We start from the raw sequence: 20,366 nt of genomic DNA on the forward strand, positions 1-20,366 counted from the left end.
GTCCGTCGTGTTGTACTTAGACTCTGTATAAATAGAGAACCTTGAAGGAGAGTCTCTGACTAGCATGACGGTGTGTGCAGGATGGACCGTCACAGTTACGATGGTCCATTGTAGATGTCCGTCGTAGGACACTTGGGAAAAAATATGGAGACCCTTAGGAGAGGAGTCTCTAACCGTTATGACGGTCCTGCAGGACGGACCGTCGTGGGTACGACGGTCTGTCACATGTGTCCGTTGAAGGATACTTGGAAAAAATGAGAGACCCTTAGAAACAGGGTCTCTGACAACAAGAACGGTTGTGGAGGACGGACCAATATGAAGACAACGGTCCGTCACATGTGTCAGTTGGGGAACACTTGGAAAAAAATGAGAAACCCTTAGAAACAGAGTCTCTGTCTAGCATGACGGTTGTGTAGGATGGACCGTCGCGAGGACAACGATCTGTCACATGTGTCCGGTAGGACAGGGGTGCTAGGGCTTGTGCAACGGACCGTACGACGGTCCGTCGTGGCTACGACGGTCTGTCATTGGGGTCTCGTTCTGAATGACAGTGACAGACTAAAGGTACCGTAAGCAACCCCGATGAACCCACATCAAACTTGTAGTGTTTTGGACGTACATGTGTCTAACCCAACTACCTAGGAAACTAGCAATGCAAAAGCACCTATATCTATGGTGGTAAACATGGTAATTTTGAACATTTGTAACCTAGCTCAGGCAGAATCGTATAAAGTAAACAAAATACTATGAGGAACTAAGCTTAATACTAACTAGTAACAAAAATGCAAGATAAATGAGTACAAATTAGAGACACATACCGTAGAAATGGAGAAAAACAGATGCAAAAGGACTCGGTGGCAAGGTAGACACTCACAGCAGCAGTTTCCACTAGTAGATAACACTTTAGGGCTTTGGAGAATTGTGAGAGGGCAACGATTGGTGGGAGGGAATGGGGAAGTTGAAAAGAGAGAGTAATGGGAGAAATAAGAAAATAATGGGGTGAAATATGGAGGGGTGGGGAGTTTAAAGGGTCTGATTTTGGAAAAAGGTCCAGCCGGGTTAGGTCGAGTATACGTCATTAATCACGCGACGGTTCCCCGACGACGGTCCGTCGCAGTTGTGACGGCCCGTTGTTGGTTCAGTCGTGTGTGCCCTAGTTTTAAAACAACAGAAAAATGTATCTGGTACGACGGATGAATACTACGGTCCGTCGCAGGCGCAACAATCCGTTGATGTGTCCGTCAGTGACTGCTGCAGAGTAATTTTCTGCAGAATTTTCTGGTGATGTGCCTGCAAATTTAAAACCCATTAATAAAAAAAATGCTACCATTACTAAAAAGACGATAAGTATTGGGTTGCCTCCTAACAAGCGCCTGATTTAATGTCACGGCATGACTGGGGACACTCGATTACTCAGACTTCATCAAGATGGTATGCCTCTATCACTTCATTTGCCGATTCAGCATGCCCGAAATAGATTTTTATGCGCTGTCCATTCACCTTGAAACGCACACCCTCCTTAGTTTCCAACTCAACTGCTCCATGAGGGAATAGTTGGGTAACCAAGTAAGGACCAGTCCATTTGGACTTGAGCTTGCCCGGAAACAAGCGCAACCTGAAATTGAATAAAAGCACCAAATCTCCAACCATAAATTCTCGCTTTTCAATTTTGTTGTCATGGTACTTCTTCGTCTTTTCTTTGTATAGTGCTGAGCTCTCATATGCTTTTAGGCGAAATTCATCGAGTTCATTCAACCCATTTAACCGTTGCTCTGCAGCTTAGCTTCAATCCATTTTTAACTTCTTCATAGCCCACATGGCTTTATGCTCTAACTCAACCGAAAGATGACAAGCTTTCCCATATATAAGTTGGTATGGAGACATACCTATGGGAGTCTTATATGCTGTCCGGTAGGCCCAAAGAGCATCATCAAGCCTCCTTGACCAATCTGTTCTACTAGCATTCACTGTTTTTGACAATATCTATTTTATTTCCCGATTCGACACTTCAACTTGCCCACTAGTTTGAGGGTGGTAAGGAGTGGCCACATTATGGCGAACCCCGTATTTCTCCAATAACCCCTTGAACAATCTGTTGCAGAAGTGGGAGCCCCCATCACTAATAATGGCCCTTGGGGTGCCAAAAGAAGAGAATATTTTCTTTTTCAAGAATGCAGTGACACTCTTCCCTTCATTGTTTGCGTGGGCTATGGCTTCGACCCATTTAGATATATAATTAACTGCTACTAGAATGTACTTCATTCCATGAGAACTCACGAAAGGGACTATAAAGTCAATACCCCAAACATCAAATAACTCAATCACAAGAATGGGGTTTAGAGGGAGCTCTTGCTTTCTTGAAATACCACCATCTCGTTGACATTTGTTACATGCTTTAGCAAACCCATGAGCATCTTGATGAAGAGTTGGCCAATAATAACTACATTGTAATATCTTATGAGCAGTTCGGATACCTCTGTGATGTCTGCTAACGGGTGATGAATGGCATGCCTCCAACACACTCAACATTTCACATTCTAAAACACAACGCCGAATAAGCCCGTCGGCACAACTCCTATACAAGTATGGTTCATCCCAAAAGAACTTCTTCACATCGTACATGAATTTTTTCCTTTGATGAAAGGACAAGTCTGATGGAACAATATCACTAGCCAGATAGTTCGCAAAATCTGCGAACCATGGAATCAAGTCTCGTGAAGAAACCAATACATGTTCATCAGGGAAAGTATCATCAATGTCAGTCTAATCCCCTAACTCTCTCATAGGTTCATCCTCTAGACGAGACAAGTGATCAGTAACTTGATTTTCAGTTCCTTTTCTATCCAGCACTTCAAATTCAAATTCTTGCAGCAGTAATACCCAACTAATCAGCCTAGGTTTCGCATCCTTCTTCGCCATCAAATATCTCAATGCTGAATGGTCAGTATGCACTATAACTCTAGTACCTAGCAAATACGAGCGAAATTTCTCCAAAGCAAAGACTACTGCAAGGAGTTCTTGCTCAGTCACTGTGTAGTTCTTCTGAGCTTCATTTAGGGCTTTACTAACATAGTAAATGGGGTGAAGGATATTGTTTTTTCTCTGTCCCAATACTACACCAAGAGCCACCCTACTAGCATTGCACATTACCTCAAATGGACTGTTCCAATCCAGAGAAATAATGATAGGCGCAGACACTAACTTTTATTTTAGCTCACCGAATGCTTTAAGACATGATTCATCAAAACAAAATTTACATTCTTTCTCCAGTAATTTGCACAATGGGTGTGCAATCTTTGAAAAGTCTTTGATGAATCTCCGGTAAAAACCTGCATGCCCAAGAAAGCTTCTCACACCTTTCACAGAGATCGGTGGGGGAAGTCTCTCTATTACCTCAACTTTAGCTCGATCAACCTCTATGCCCTTTTCTGGAATGCGATGACCCAACACAATACCCTCTTTCACCATGAAATGATACTTTTCCCAGCTTAGTACTAAATTGTACTCTTCACATCTCTTAAGAACCTCAGATAAATTGGTCAAACACCGCTCGAATGAATCACCAACCACAGAAAAATCATCCATAAAAACTTCTATAGTATCCTCCACCATGTCAGAAAATATTGACATCATACATCTCTGAAAGGTTGCGGGTGCATTGCACAACCCAAACGACATTCTTCTCAACGCAAAGGTCCCATATGGACAAGTGAAAGTGGTTTTCTCTTGATCTTCTGGTGCAATAGAAATCTGATTATACCCCGAATACCCATCAAGAAAACAATACCACCTTTTTCCGGCAAGTCTATCCAACATCTGATCCATGAAGGGCATAGGAAAATGGTCTTTTTCAGTCTATGAGTTCAGTTTACGGTAATCCATACACACCCTCCATCCAGTAACCGGTCTCATTGGAACAAGTTCATTCTTTTCATTGGGGACCACAGTCATTCCCCCTTTCTTAGGTACACACTGAACCGTCATACCCAACTATTATCGGCGATTGGATAGATTACTCCGGCATCAAACCACTTGATGATTTCCTTCTTCACAACCTCTTGCATAGGAATATTCAAGCGTCTCTGGTGCTCAATACTCGGCTTATGATCTAGCATGAGTTGGATTTTATGAGAGCAAATACCAAGAGGGATCCCAATAATGTCCGCAATGGTCCACCCAATAGCTCTTTTGAACCTTTTTAGTACCTTCACCAAAGTCTGAACTTGTTGTTCATACAGGTCTGATGCAATGATTAACGGCAAAGTGTCACCATTTCCTAAGAATTCATACCTAAGATGAGGTGGGAGAGCTTTTAATTCCACTTTTGGAGCCTCCTCTATCGATGGTTTCGCGGGTGGGGACTCGCGATTTTCATATCAAGCTCAAATTTCTTCGGTTTAAACCGAACATCACCTCGGTCAAGAGCCAAGACTAATGACTCATACTCTTCAATGCAATCGCTATCAAAGTTCATTATCACTGCCGCTAATGCTTCGACACCTTGACATTCTTCTATTTGTGTCTCAGATGTCTCACCCATGTTGTAGGATATAGCAGATGCCGATTGGACCTCACCACTCTACCTCATGGACCTACCAATATTAAAGGTCACTTCCTCATTGTTCAACCGAAATTTCATCTGCCCCTTTTTCCATATCTACTAAGGCTGTTCACGTAGCTAGGAATGGCTTCCCAAGGATAATAGGCACTTCAAAATCAACCTCACAATCAAGAATAACAAAATCAGCCGGAAAGATGAATGACTCCACTTTTACTAGCACATCATGAAGTATCCCTATGGGCCATTTTACTGTTCGATCAGCCATCAGTAGCCGCATCATAGTGGGCTTTGGGTCACCCAAACCCAATTTCTTGTAAATCGAGAGGGGCATGAGATTTATGCTTGCCCCCCAGATCACATAATGCTTTCGCAAAACGTAATAGCCCAATTGTACAAGGAATAGTGAACGCACCCGGATCTTCTTTCTTTTGGACCAGAGATCTTGTAGCAATAGCACTACAATGTTGCATTCTATCATCATCCTCAAAAGTAACCGATCTTTTCTTTGTGACCAAATCTTTCATAAACTTGGCGTAACCGGGCATTTGTTCTAAAGCTTCTACCAAAGGGACATTGATAGAAAGTTGCTTCAACATTTTTATAAAACGTCGATATTTGCCATCCTCGGTCTTTTTCAATAATCTTTGAGGAAATGGGGGTGGTGGCCTAGGCATAGGAGTTACCTTTTTAGGCACTTCAGCATCTTTTGCAATGTTATCCACTAACTCAGCATCAACATTTACCACTTTATCAGTATCTTTTGTCACCTTATTCTCATTAGATGGCATAGGTGGGTCAATGGTTTGCTTGCCACCGCGAGTAGTAATTGCCATACAATGTCCATCATTTTTCGAATTTTGGACAGTGTTTGCTAGGAAGAGTGCCTGGTTGCCGTGTGTTCACAGTTGCAGATAATTGGGCCAATTGTAACTCAAGTTTCTTAATCGATATTGCATGTGTATCAACTTTTTGCCCAATACCCGCTAAATCATTCCTCAACTCTTTATTGTGCTCATCACTAGCATCGAACCTCATCATCATTTTATGCAAAATATCCTCAACTCGCGACATACTACCTCCACCATCCCTAGGAGTAAATTCACAATTTTGAGGAGGAACATAGGGTCCATTCCTGTCGTTTCTATTACCATAGTTACCCCTGTTGAAGTTATTGTGACGATTGTAGTTTCCATCTCGGACATAATGACCCACACGATTGTAGTTACCATAGTTCCGACCTTACTTCCCTTGACCTTGGCGCCAATTCTCCTGATTAGAGCCTTGGGCACTTGGTCGGAAACCCCCCATCTGTTCATTTACTACATAGGAATCCTCCTCATAATAACACTCATCGTTTAGAGGTGGTGGTTTAGCCAAGTAGTTGACTGCATTTATCTTTTTAGCACCCCCAGTGACATGTTTTAGTACCAACCCAAGATCAGTTCTCATCTGATCCATTTCTTCACGAATCTCATCTGTGGCTTGGTTGTGAGTGGACTGCACTGCAAAGGTGTTTCTTCATGTATCGGACTTCGTAGCACTCCAAGCTTTGTTATTTCGAGAGATTTTCTCTAATTTTTCAGCAATCTCAGTATAAGGGCATTCTCCATAAGATCAACCTGCTATAGTGTCCAACATCGCTTTGTTGTAGTCATCCTGTCCCCGATAGAAGTATTCCTTCAGTGACTCATCATCTATACGGTGATTTGGAACACTTCTCAAGAATGAGGTGAATCTATCCCAAGAACTTCTAACTGACTCTCCTGGTAGTGCCACAAAGTTGTTCACTCTGTCTTTATGGTTTAGTTTCTTGGAGACCGGATAGTAGCGTGCTAAGAAGACATCTCTTAATTGGTTCCAAGTAAAGATTGAGTTGTATGGGAACTCAGTGTACCATATAGCAGCCTTTCCTGTCAGTGAGAGAGGAAACACTCTGAGACCTATTACATCTAGATCAAAACCAGGTCTCCCCACACAACTTTTACACACTGCCCTTACCTTAGTTATATGGGCATGTGGATCCTCAGAAGGTAGCCCTGAAAACAAAACTCTGGCAGTGAGCATTTGCATCAGGCTACTAGTTACCACAAAAGTGTGGCCTGTGGGTAGAGGAGGCAAGAAAACTGGCCCATCCGAGTCTGCTATGTTATCATACCCTCTGTAGTATGCTTGGGGCTGTGGAACAGGATTTTGTCCCCTCTGTTGATGTTCACCCGGAGCATCGGGTAACATATGACCATGAACATCAACCGGAGCTGGGATGTTCTGGTTTGGATCCTCATCATTTATTCCCAAGTTCGATTCATATTGCGTAGTGTACGCTCTAACTCACGATCGTAGGGAAACAATGGTTCTGTTCCTCTCCGTGTATTTGGCATACAAGGAGGATAGTTCTGAAAAGAAATCAAAAACAATAAAACAAAGTAAAATCAAAAAAATATCAACTAAAATATAGTAATAAGTTCAAGTTAATCTAAAAGCTAAAATCCCCGGCAGCGGCGCCAAAATTTGATACGCTCAAACTTACTTCTCGAATAAGAAGTAAAGTGGTCGTGTCAAGTAAATAACCCAACTAATGAGGTTGGGATCGTTCCCACGAGGAAAATAGTCTAGACTTAACTTCAACCTATTATTACTATTGTTTGGTCAATGACTTCCTTGGAAAGTAAAAACATAAAAAGGGGGGTTTCTATCTCTAAATAAGTGAAAATAAATAACGAACTTGAAAGGGACACTTGACAACTATTAATATTGGGTTTTAATCAATTAATCAAAGTAACTAGGGTTTACGTGTTCCCCACAGGTTCATAACTTGATAACTCTAACTATAACAATTTTTTCCTAGTATCTTGCATGCAAAGTGATAAGTTATGTATTTTTAAATCCTTGGTCCGGCATCTAGAAAATCTCACTCCGCACCTTAGTCCGGCTATGTGTGTTGCTATCCTAACCCTTATCCTTACCTCATATTAAGCATCGTATTCGATATTTAACTAAGTTATTACCTCGTACTAATCAATACGAGCCTATTAGATAGTATACACTAAATCTATTTTAATAATTCTTTTCCTATTATCTACCTCCTTGGCCCGGCAAGTAGCACTAAGGCGAGTTCTAACGTTGGTCATCCGTTAAAAAGGCTTCTAAACGACAGAATTATTAATACATGCAAGACACTAATCTAGAATTGTTATTTTAGTTAGGTTTTATCTCATTATTTGCCTATGGTTCCCACAACCCTAGTTATTGAGTTTAGTTACTCATGGCCATAAACACAATATTCAAATATATTAAATACGAATTCATGTACTTACTTCAATAAGAAAGAATAAAATCCAAAGTTTGCTTGATTAATATCCAAAAAATCACTTGCAAGAATCTCAAAATCCAACACTAACACACAAAGCCTAAAAATATGATGTCTAATCTCATAGAGTCTAACCTCAAAAACGAGGTTTTTCGAACTATTTATAAAAAAACAAAAACCTAATTAAACAAGGATTCTAATTGCTAGAAATCTGCCAAAACGCGGCAGGGTCGACGGACCACGCGATGGACCGTCATGGACTCCGTCGTCCCATACTTGTGCAATTTCTTCTGCTGCTATCTTCATTCCCCTCGACGGCAAGTATGACGAACCATCATAGGCACAACGGTCCGTCGAGGGTCTCGTTCCAAAACACTTCAACTCTTGGAATCTGGGTACTGGGATCACTTCTCTGATCTTCACGACGAATCTGCAGGACGGACAAACAGAGCCACGACGGACCGTCACAAGCTTCGTAATCCCACACTTGGTCAGACTTCCCCATCTTCCTTCAGCGGCTGCACTATGCTACCATCTACGGACCGTCACAAGCACGACGGACCGTCATAAGCTCTGTAGGTGGTCTCTTCTGCATTTCTTCACTCAAAATCTCTGCATTCAACTCTGGACAGATTTCCTGCAAAACAAAGAGAAACTCATATAAAAACTAGCACAAAAAGACTTTCGGACACACTAAACTTAAGGAAAAAGTATTAATTATACCGTGAAACCACGGTATATCAGAGCGTAATAAAAAAAATTTATTCAAAATTGGGGGTGAAATTCATATCTTCAAAGTGGAAAGAAAAATAGTAAATTTTATAGTGTCGTGCCGCACGTTAAATTAAGCGCTTATTGGGAGGCAACCCAATTAGTAGTGTACCTTTTTTTAATTTTATTATTACTTTTTATTTTATTTTATTTTATTAGTATCACTTTCTTTATCTTGTTTTTGCAGATTAGGGGAAGTCTGAGTACCCAACAAAGAAAAACTAAAAGGAGCATGTTTGAGCTTAAGTGTGGGGTGATGACCCTTGATATAAATTTAGAGAACGTGCTACTAGCTAGACCTAAAGGCCTCAGAGAGTTTTCCAAACCTTTTCTTAATATTTTATTTAATGCTTTGGGCACATAACATCTTTTTTTAAGTGTTGGATGGAGGAATGAAATAGAGTGAGAATGTCACATAACAATTTGTATCACCTAGATACTAATTGGATCCGAGTAATAGCACGAAAGAAAGAAAGAATGGAGTTTTCCTACAGTCCTATAGCCTCTCGATAAAAAGTAAAGGTGTCCCCACATCGTTCCTTAAGACTCCACTAGACTTGTTCTTGTGTGATGAGACCAACGAACCTAACGCTCTGATACCAAATTTGTCAGGACCCAAAATGATTCGTGAGTGACACTCATACTTACCTTCTTACTTGGGCGAACCAACACATCTAAACCCCAACATATACCAATAGTTCAACTATAAAAAATATAAATTATGCGAAAGCACCAAAAGATACTAAGCAACCAATTTAAATAAGTTTCTAAGGTTTAATACTTATTATCCCAAAATCAGATAGTCATCACGTCAAGGACATCTATTTATAAATTACCAAGTCTAAGAGTGTTTAAGAAACCAAAAAAATCTAAAAGATGATCCATGTCCGAAATTCAAAGACATCAAAATGTGAATGAGAGAATTCAGCACGAGCTAGAATTAATAGCTCACCCTGAACTCTAATGTGCTGGAGACTGGCTAGAGCTGAGGGTGAGTCGAAGTCGATGGTACACTTGCCGCACTCCACAAAAGAACAGAGAAGAAAATACAAGTAGGGGTCAGTACAAGGAACACATATGGAGTAGGTATCATCGGTCAACTGAAAATACAAATCAATATATATTGAATAATAATATAAAATCAACTACAATACTTAACAGGTGGCAAACAACAAACACAAGAACCATTGATAACAACACCATAATAGGTACACCATCAATCACAATATCAAGTATATTAAGTTACTTCAAGATTCCTTGCCTTTAATGTCATTGTGTCGGAACGTGACACTCCGATCCCGTAATACCGTGTCAGAATGTGACACTTCGATCCAATAATACCGTGTCGGAACGTGACTCTCCGATCCAATTATCTCGTTATTTTATTTCATCAAGCCTTCCTTATTCAAGGCGTCATTTTAATAGAGAGGGTTCAAGATTAGAAATTCAACAGTCTCATAATTTTAGGCCAACCACAAACCACACAATTAAAACATAGAACCAGACAATCAAGTACGTAGAAGACTTTACAATATCACTCAATACATGTCAATCACTATTTAGAGTTTATCTATCAAATAGAAATAAACGATAAACTACCTCTACCGAAGAACTAAAGTCAAGCAAGTTACTTCTCCAACACTTTTTCTTTCCTCAATGCCTCTGAATCTTTCCAATCTATCAAGTATATATGCATAATTTATAAGTTAACGAGTCCATAAACACTTACGTTATTTTATGTGCATCCTAAACCCAAGAACACATCTAACTTATAATCTTCTTTTCTAAAATTTAAACCTAAGGATAAGTATTAATTCCGCCAATAAGCATAACTTTAGTGGCATTTAAATAACCCGATACACCTAATATTTTATTACTTTACTCAATACTTTAAAGGGACTCACAACGAAATAACTATAGAAAGAAATGGAAATTTAAGGTTACATCTATGTTCACTAACTTCTACTAGGGAAAACCAAAACAAAATATAATATAATTTAAAACACCCATATGCAAATATTCCCAATTTCATCATATAAATATCAAAGTTTATTACCCCACCTTAATCTCTTACTGCTCATGATACTTAGCCTCAATTTTCCAATCAATAATTATGTACAAGAATTGAAAACCTTCCAATTGATTGTTTTTCTTCGGTCAATCATTACACCATTATTACATGCAATTAAACCCACCAAATTTAATAACCTGCAAATTTAATAACCTATGTTTAACAGAATCCAACATGAAATACTCTCTTAATTATAAATCCACAACATGTGATCTTTACCTAAAACGAAATTCCCCAAATTGAATTCATACCTGATTGATCGTTCCTCCTGTGCGGCTTATGCACAATCGCCCGAACTCCCTTTTATTTTCTTTTTATCTAATGACTCAAAATTAATAAACCCTCCTTATTTATTATTAATAAATATAATAAAGGTGGTTAACTATTAATTTTAATGTTATTTTCTTTAACCACCATCTAAGTAAATTATTAAAACTACCCCACTAATTTCATAATTATCATTATGAATAGTCCAAAACACCCATTTAAAATCTATCAAAAAACATATTTATGAAATGAAAAGCTCTAGTACTCAAAACGATCAAAAGAGTTGTTACATTAAATGAGTTGAAGTTGTTAAGAAAATAACCATACAAATTTTAATTGTAGCCACTTAGAGTTAACTATTTAGTCAAATTGGTTTAGTTGATGATTCGGCTAAAAATTAAATAAGACGTATTAATATAAATTAATTAATGAGCTTCTTAATCTTAACAAAATAAAATAACTAACTTAACTGTAAACAAGTGATTCAAATGTATAACCATAATTTGAACTAAACTAATTTAATAAAATACTTACTAAAATTAAAATCTTTTCGAGATGACTTTTTGAAATGTTTATAAAATACACTAATTATGTAAAAAATTACCTAAAACATATATTTTACTTCAAATTATAAAAAGTGACAACTTATTTTAAAATAACTTGCAAGCTTAACTTTTTTTCTTAAATTTTATAAAGCAAGTTATTTTAAATCGTTTGAAATAGAAGACGCTCGAAATGATTAATTTTTATGGTGGAGATCCAAAATTGGGTGTCACCAGTGAGAATCATATCAGAAATTTGTTGTCTTTCCGAAAATCACTTGTATCACATAAAATAAAATAGATGTAGTAACATATATTATTCGAAAATGACACAAAAGGTACATAAATTAATAAGTTATTTTTTAAAAAAAAACACATAAAAATTATTCCATTTTTTCACATTTCATTTGTGTCACATAAATTGAAAGAAAAAAAATTAACATACGTTCTATCTGCGCTAGCGCAGACACTTGATATCTAGTTACTACTATATAGAAGAGTGAAGTGGAGGACGATCACTAGCAATGTCATCACTTTGATTAATACAAATGACTAGGTCATATACCCATTAAGATATCAAGTAGACTTGTCAATCATTATGCAAGACATCCAAGTAAACAAGAAACCTCTAACCTCCTAACTTCAAGAAGGACTTTGAACAAATAAAATTTATGTTTGCTTTCCTACTCTCATCAAAGAAAGTTAATAACATCACCTATCTATCATGAAACAAGTGCGCTCACACAAAAAATAGTCCACATACTCAATTCAAAAGATTGAATATAAAATAAGGACTTCATATCAAGAACAACTCTCACACTCACATATAAAATTCACATGTATGCACAAAGAACCATATGCTTGCCCATTATGTACATATCCACTAATTAAGCAAGCATGTATAGAATCAAGTAGGACTTTAACATGTTTTAATGTAGGCTAGGGGATGGGTAGGAAAACTATATAATAGTGATTTCCACTTCCTTGAGCACTTTGTAATTTTTAGACTTCATCACCCATACTTTATTCTCTTTATTTTCAGCCCTATCTTCAACAATTATTTCAGGCCAAAGTCATCTGTGGCCCCTTAAAGTTGTCCTCATTATTCATTTAGACACCTCAATTTAACCTTTTACCTATTGAACACTTTTACTTATATAAAATTTTTCTTATTAGACACATTTTGATAATCAACAAAAAATGTCAAGTGTGTGTGATGCACTTGCCATGACATGGCAAACTAATTAATTAAAAGAAGCCACGTGTCTTAAATTTGTTTTTTGTGCTAAAAAATAATTATAATTAAAAAAAATAAAATCCTAAAGTATGTATGTTCCTGCCTCCGCTCAGACCTGCTCCCCCCTCCCCCCACCCCACCCCAACTTCATCTTCTTCCTCCTTTTTTTTCCCAAAAAAACACTTAAATCACCTAAGTTTTTCTACTTCTTTTTATCTAATTAATGTTTTATTTTTAAGCTTCGATTCAATTCATGTTTGAGTTGATTTGGCATAAAGAAAAAGATGATTGGTAGCATTGTTTTCTAATGAACAAATTAAAATTTGTAATTGATTGTATGAAAAGCTAAAAATAAAAAAAGATATTGACGATGATAAATTTGGAGAAAAATGAGGTGGTGTTCGATGACTGGTAAAAAAGGAGAAAAAGATGATGGTCTGAAAAAAAAGGGAAGAAGATGACCGAAAAAATAAAGGGAAAGAGCACTGTGGATATGGTGACGCACATTTAATTAAAAAACAAGGTGGTATAGAGAAGAAGAATGGTTACAGCTCGAGAAAAAAAGGAATATACTTTAATGGTGGGACACCGGTGATTGCGGTGGTGAGAAGGTGGTTCTAATGGTGGTTGAGTCAAAGAAGAAGATGAAGAGATGCTAATTTTATTTTATTTTTAAAAAAAAAAAGAAAATTATTTTTTTTTGTTAAATGATGCCCTTTCACGCTCTTTTCATGTGTGTACTACACACATGCTGCCATGTCAGCACAAAATGTTTAATATGTAAAAATCTCTTACAATATAAGTGTTCAATTGGTATACAGTTGAATTGAGGTGTCTAAATGAAATATGTGAACAAGTTTAGGGGGTTGTATATGACTTAGGCCATTATTTCACAAGTAATTCTCATCATCACAAGAATATTTTGGTCACTATTCTTTTTTAATTTTCCTTTATAATATCCACCCTCGACTCGCGTATTTGACATGAGTTAAGGTGCACGTGTCCTTGGAAGGACCAAGGTCATCATCAAGGTCACTTTTTTTTTATGTCACATTCCAATACATTCTTTCAAAGGGGGCTTTTAAGAACTTTGTATCTATCATTGATCACATTTTCATTCATCCATTCCTTTTTCTCAGAATTGATAATTAAAATAAGTCTATGCTATGATGCTCAAGGAAGCAAGGTACAAAAACTAGGGATTCAACAAAATATTCAAGGGAAAAATATGGCTACCAACAAAAGGCTACAAGCTCAAAAGGGCTAACTAGTGATAAAATATCTGAAAAGGCTAAAATTTATTAGACAAATCAAAGAAAGACTATTATCATCTCCTACACAAAGCAACACTTTTTTATTTTCGCTTCAATAACATGTAGGGCAAGTTCTAGACTAAGATACAAAACATGGAATAAATCAAATCTCACCACACACAACACAAGTATCAATCATGAAGGATCAATTCCACTTTTAAGAGAGACAAGATCCTAACAAACTATAAATTAAAATAAGCTATATACGAAGTCGCAACCATGAACCTAGATGTCAAAAGGTTTGAAATTTCAGTAGTAATCAAGTATTCAGAAGAAAGTACTGCTTAAAATTAGGCCCAAATAGTAAATATCATATAAATCAAATGGGTCTTTTCTTTTCTCTCCAAAAATAATAATTAAAAAAATTATTCCTAAAATAAATTAAAATAAAGACAGTCAGTTCAAAGGGACTATACTCAGAAAAAGAACCGAAAACAAAAGCCAATAAACTCATTCTAAAAAAACACTTAATAAAACAGTGAAAACTAGGAATTCATTCCTCCACCCCACACTTAAAAAGATGTTATGTACCCAAAACATTAAGTAAAATATAAAACAAAGGTTAGGAAAACTCCCTGAGGCCTTTAGGCCTAGCTAGTAGCACGTTCTCTAAATTTATATCAAGGGTCGTCACCCCACACTGAAGCTCAAACATGCTCCTTTCCTTTTATTTTTTTGGGTACTCAGACTTCCCCTAATCTGCAAAAACATGATAAAAAAGTGATACTAATAAAATAAAGTAAAATAAAAATAATAAAAATAAAAAAGTTACACTAATTGGGTTGCCTCCAAATAAGCGCTTAACGTCGCGGCACGACACTATCAATTTTACTATTTTTCTTTCCACTTTGAAGATATGAATTGAGCCCCTAATTTTGAATCAACTTTTATGTTGCGCTCAATGGGTGGTGTTACAAAATGAAAGATCCCAAACAACAGATATCACACTATGCACTTCTTGAATCCTAAGTGAGGAATGTAATTTTTTGATGTTAGAACAATAAAATTCAAGAATATAGACACAATTTTTCATGTCCATAAACTATTAGATAGGCTCAAATGACTCGATGATAATAATATTTTTTTTTAATAATAAGTAAAAAAAAAACTACAAGTTAAAATAAATACTAAAGACAAAATCTAATTCATATTCACCGACAAGGCACAAAAATTTGATAACGTTAAAATATACTTCTTGAAAAGAAATATAAATGATCGTATGTAATATATTTACCCAACTATGAGCCGGGGTCGATCCCACAGAGAATATGGAAGAATATTATCAATAGCAAATATTTAACTTGATAGTTGTTATATAAAAATGGGGGATTTTAAAGTTTAAAAAATAAAAGAAATAAAAATAGCTTTGAACTAAGTATTTATTTATATCCAAATTAATAAAAATGACTAGAAATGTGTTCCCCATAAGCTCATAATGCGGTAATCCTACTAATAGCAATTCTTCCTAGTGTTATGCATGCAAAGTGATAAATTATATATCTCTAAATCCTTGGTCCGACATCTAAAATATGTCACCCTGTACTTTGGTTTGGCGACGTGTATATAATTTACTAACCATTACATTTACTTCATACTAAACATCATAATCGATGTATGACTTAGTTATTACTTCGCATCAATCAACACTAGACTATTAGATAGTATCCCACTTAATCTATGTTGATAATTTTTTTCTTATTAACTACCTCCTTTGTCCGACAAGTAACAACAAGGCGAGTTCTAATGCATGCACTCGTTAAAAAACTTCTAAGCAGCAGAATTATCAATTCATGCAATAACCTATTTGAGAATTGCTTAAAATTACTATTCATACATTGTTAATCGTTCATGGTTCCCACAAACCTAGTTGCGGAGCTTAGCTAATCATCAACTCAAAAACACAATCAAAATTTATTAAAATAAATACGCTTATGTTAATCATAAAAATTTTAGAACAATATCTAACCTATTTGTTTATTAATCATGAATACAAATAAATAATAAAGGAGAAGAAAAAATAAACCACAATTCTTCGGCCTCCACGTCGGCTCTTACAAAACTCCAAAGGTAAAAAAAAATTATATTATGTCTTGTATCTTGGGTGCCCCCCCCCCTCCTAAATAATAATTGGGAAAATTGTATAAAATAGCAAACTAATAACCTAAATTAAATGGAATAGCTAGGGTTTGATTTAATTGTGCTCCATAGCAAATGTTGGCAAAAATTTGTCAGGCATCTCTCTCCCAGAAGTCTCGCTCGCCACTCTCCCATTGTCACGACCCAAATCCGGGCCGCGACTGGCACCCACACTTACCCTCCTATGTGAGCGAACCAACCAATCTAAACCTTAACATTTCAATGTAATAGCAACAGAAAGTAATGCGGAAGACTTAAACTCATTAATAAAAACCAATTCAATAACTATCAATATTCAACATCTATTATTCCCAAAACCTGGAAGTCATCATCACAAGAACATCTACTTTAAACTACTAGTTCTAAGAGTTTCTAAAGCTAAAAATACATAAGAAGCTAGTCCATGCCGGAGGCTCAAGGCATTCAAGACATGAAGGAGAAGATCCAGTCAAAGCTAGAAGCGTTAGCTCACCCTGAAGATCCGGTGTGACGAAGACTGGCTTGAGTTATTGTTGAGTCGAAGATGACGGCACGTTTGCTGCACTCCACAAATAACAAGAAGAAAACAATAAAAGTAGGAGTCAGTACAAAGCACGGGTACTGAGTAGATATCATCGGCCAACTCAAAATAGGAAACGGTATATATCAAGTAATATCATAAAACCAACTATGATACTCAATCATGTAGCAACAACAAGCACTATATCATTAGCAATTACCGTCAAGTTCACACATGAGGACTCAAGCCCCAATACCATACTCATTTGGGAATCATGTTCGTTATGATTGAGTATATTAACCTCTTTCAAGATTCATTATCTTTATTTCTCTTGTGTCGGTACGTGACACTCCGCTCCCTCATATTCATTATTCCTCTTGTGTCGGTACGTGACACTCCGATCCCCTAAATCTACGTGTCGGTTCGTGACACCCGATCCCCTAAATCTACATGTCGGTTCGTGACACCCGATCTCCTAATTCTACGTGTCGGTTCGTGACACCCGATCCCCTAATTCTACGTGTCGGTTCGTGACACCCGATCCCCTAATTCTACGTGTCGGTTCGTGACACCCGATCCCTTAATTCTACGTGTCAGTTCGTGACACCCGATCCACTAATATCATTCTGTAAATCATCAAGCCTTCTATATACCAAGGCATCCTCAATCCCATTACTTTAATTCATCAAGCCTTCTTCTATACCAAGGCATCATCATTAATAATGTATATTAAGGTTTCTTTTCAAGATTTGGGATTCAATATTTTCATCATGCTTATCTTATCACAATCACATAATCATATTCATGCAAGCATACAATTAAGCATATAGCAGGGTTTACAATATTATCAATACATATCATTCTCTATTAAGAGATTACTACGAATATCGTAAGGGAAACCATAACCTACCTCCACCGAAGAATTGGAATCAACAAGCAATCTCCCAAGCTTTGATATTCTTCTTCCTCGTTCGACTCTCTCTCTCAATCGATCAATCTATCTCTCTCTTTTCTTTTCTCTTTTCTTATTCAAAACCCTCTTTCTTTTTACCCTAATTAACATATAACTAAGTGTAAAAGATGACAATAATACCCCACTAATTAACCCAAAATTACCTCTTTTATCCCTCAAGAATTTTGAGTTATTAATGTAAACTCACGAAATCTATAATTAAGGAAAGAATAGTCCAAAACGTCCCTTAAAACGTGTAAAGAAATCTGATTCTAACTGGGATTGCGTAACCTGTGACGGGCCGTCGTGACTGCGACGGTCCGTCACTCAGGTCGTCGTGAGGGCCAGGACTTTATTTTCACCAAGGACACTGTGACGGTCCGTCACACCTGTGACGGTCCGTCCTGCAAGTCCGTTACGAAGTTCAGAGAGTCGATTTTCAGTACCCAATTTCAGAATTCCTAAGTATATTGAAACGAGACATCTGTGATGGACCGTCGTGCCTGTGACGGACCGTCGTGGATTCCGTGGTTTCAGCCAATTTTCCAGAAATAAAATCTGCTGCTCAAAACGACTAAATAGGTCGTTACAATAGATACCAATTTACCCATCGTTCGTCCCCGAACGATCACAAGAAGGAAAACAAGGGAGAAAAGGAGTACCTGAATCTGTAAACAGATGTGGGTATCTTTCTTGCATATCTGCCTCCTTCTCCCAAGTGGCTTCTTCAACCGGTCGATTCTTCCATTGCACCTTGATGGATGCAATCTCTCTTGACCTCAACTTGCGAACTTCTCTATCTAAGATAGCAACAGGCTCCTCCTCATAAGACAAGTTCTCATCAAGCAAAATTGAATTCCAACGGATAATGTAATTTCCATCCCCATGATATCTTTTCAACATAGACACATGGAATACCGGATGCACTCCGGAAAGCCCTGGAGGCAAGGCTAACTCATAAGCCACCTCCCATATTCGCTTAAGTACTTCAAATGGTCCAATATACTTTGGACTTAGCTTACCCCTTTTTCCAAACCGCATCACCCCTTTCATGGGCGAAACTTTCAACAAGACTTGTTCACCTTCCATGAACTCTAAGTCTCTAACCTTTCGATCTGCATATTCTTTTTGTCTACTTTGCGCCTCTAGAAGCTTTTCTTGAATAGACTTCACTTTTTCCATCGAATCCCTCAAAAGGTCAGTACCCCAAGGCCTAACCTCAAATGCATCAAACCAACCAATGGGAGACCTACATCTCCTACCATACAATGCTTCGAATGGAGCTATATCAATACTTGAGTGATAGCTATTATTGTATGAAAACTCCGCTAAGGGTAGGAAGATATCCCAATGACCACCAAACTCTATCACGCACGCACGAAGCATATCCTCCAACACTTGAATCGTCCTTTCAGACTGACCATCGGTCTGAGGATGGAACGCAGTACTAAGGTCCAACCTAGTACCCAATTCCGCATGCAATGTTTTCCAAAATTTAGAAGTAAACTGCGTACCTCTATCTGATATGATGGATAGTGGAACCCCATGCAACCGCACCACTTCCGAGATGTAAAGTTTGGCTAACTTTTCTGCATTGTAAGTCACCTTGACCGGAATGAAATGAGTAGATTTAGTTAACCTATCAACAATCACCCAAATGGAGTCATACTTACCCATTGTCTTCGGAAGACCAACCACAAAATCCATTGCAATTCTTTCCCACTTCCATTCCGGAATGGGCATTCTCTGAAGTGTTCCTCCGGGCCTTTGGTGTTCATACTTTACTTGTTGACAGTTTGGACATTTGGCAATAAAATCCACAATGTCACGCTTCATTCTACTCCACCAAAAGTGTTGTTTTAGGTCACGATACATCTTGGTTGCACCCGGATGTATAGAATACCTTGAACTATGGGCCTCTGTCAGAATAGTGTTGATCAAATCATCGACGCAGGGTACACATACCCTTCCCTTGATTCTCAAAACACCTTCCTCATCGATTTGTGCTTCCTTAGCCTCTCCTCGCAATACCTTATCTTGGATTCTTCTTAGTTTCTCATCATCAAACTGTTTTCCCTTAATTTTGTCAAGAAAAGAAGATCTTGACTCCACAGAAGCCAACAATCCTCCCTTCTCATTTACTTCTAATCTCATCAAGTCATTAGCTAGAGTCTGAACCTCTCTAGCCAAAGGGCGTCTAGAAGCTTGCAAGTGAGCTAGACTTCCCATGCTTCCCGCCTTTCTACTTAAAGCATCCGCTACAACATTCGCCTTTCCCGGATGATACAAGATAGTGATATCGTAGTCCTTTAGTAACTCCATCCATCTCCTCTGTCTTAAGTTCAAATCTTTCTGAGTAAAGACATACTGTAGGCTACGATGATCCGTATAGATCTCACACTTAACCCCATATAAATAGTGTCTCCATTGCTTTAATGCAAACACTACCGCAGCCAATTCCAAATCGTGGGTTGGATAGTTATGTTCATGCACTTTTAATTGCCTCGAAGCATAAGCAATCACACTCTTCTCTTGCATTAGTACTGCACCCAAACCCGAATAGGATGCATCACAATAAACAATGAAGTTCTTACCCTCTACTGGCAAGGTAAGGATAGGTGCGGTAGTCAACAAAGTTTTGAGCTTCTAAAAGCTTTCCTCACATTCGTCCGACCATAAAAATGGAACATTCTGCTTAGTCAAGTTCGTC

General features: G+C 37.6%; 2 long non-coding RNA genes across 2 annotated transcripts in view; one reads left to right on the forward strand and one right to left on the reverse strand.

The window, feature by feature from the left end:
- Window positions 1-20,366, forward strand: part of LOC138340710 (uncharacterized) — a 48,202-nt gene that overhangs the window by 11,530 nt on the left and 16,306 nt on the right. The window lies entirely within an intron of this gene.
- On the reverse strand, window positions 7,904-11,016 carry LOC138340718 (uncharacterized). The gene is made up of 3 exons (XR_011213460.1): window positions 10,962-11,016; window positions 9,592-9,661; window positions 7,904-8,505 (listed from the first exon to the last, which is right to left on the reverse strand). It is a non-coding gene; the product is annotated as an uncharacterized lncRNA (long non-coding RNA).

The sequence above is a fragment of the Solanum lycopersicum genome, chromosome 12 (assembly GCF_036512215.1).
Source record: "Solanum lycopersicum chromosome 12, SLM_r2.1".
NCBI lineage: Eukaryota > Viridiplantae > Streptophyta > Magnoliopsida > Solanales > Solanaceae > Solanum > Solanum lycopersicum.